Source organism: Brassica oleracea, chromosome C1 (genome assembly GCF_000695525.1).
Source record: "Brassica oleracea var. oleracea cultivar TO1000 chromosome C1, BOL, whole genome shotgun sequence".
NCBI lineage: Eukaryota > Viridiplantae > Streptophyta > Magnoliopsida > Brassicales > Brassicaceae > Brassica > Brassica oleracea.
Window position 1 is genome coordinate 27,772,758 of NC_027748.1, and position 1,128 is coordinate 27,773,885.

Below are 1,128 nucleotides of genomic sequence, written 5' to 3' on the forward strand. Positions count from 1 at the left end.
CAACGATCGGATGGATGCCTACCTCAAGATAGTACAGGGATTAGCCGTAGAGTTCGACTTCTTCGAACTCGTCAAAGTTCCCAAAGGAGAAAACGTCTGCGCCGACGCCCTTGCAGCCTTTGGAAGTAACTTCATGACCAAGTTAAACGAACTATTCCAATACACCGCATTGAGAAGCCGAGCATCGATATCTCGACGGACCAAACCGCCATCATAGCCCCAGTCACCGAAACCGACACTCTCGTTACTGATGAGTTCGGCCCCGACTGGCGAACTGAGTTTATCGACTACCTCTCAAAGGGGGAACTTCCAACCGAGAAATGGGCAGCCCGCCGACTAAAAACGCGCAGTGCCCATTATGTTGTCCTAGACAACGAACTCCATCGATGGACTGCGAGTAAAGTACTACTCAAATGTATCCATGGCGAAGTAACAGTAAGGGTTATGGCCGATACACACGAAGGCGCCGGTGGTAACCATTCGGGTGGACGCGCATTAGCAATCAAAGTGAGAAGCCTGGGCTTTTTCTGGCCGACGATGAACGCAGATTGCGAGTCCTACGCCAGAAGCTGCGACAAGTGTCAACGGCACGCACCAAGCATCCATTGTCCAACTGAAATGTTACGAACGACAGTCGCACCGTACCCATTCATGCGATGGGCAATGGATATCATAGGACCTCTTCCATGCTCCTCCCAGCGGCATTTCATTCTCGTCCTCACTGATAACTTCACCAAATGGATCGAAGCTGAAGCCTACGCTCAAGTCACCGACAAAGAAGTCTGCGGGTTCGTCTGGAAAAGCATCATCTGCCGCCACGGTCTACCGTACGAGATCGTTACCGATAATGGATCACAGTTCATGTCGGGCAACTTCAAGGAGTTTTGCAGCAGATGGAACATTCGTTTGAGCCCCTCTACCCCTCGTTACCCACAGGGAAACGGCCAAGCGGAGTCCTCCAACAAGCTCATCATCGACGGCATTAAGAAACGTTTAGACCTAAAAAAGGGTCATTGGGCCGACGAACTCGACAGAGTTCTATGGAGCCACCGCACAACACCACGAGGGTCGACCAAATCGACACCTTTCTCTCTCGCATACGGTGTCGAGGCTATGGCTCCCGCAGAA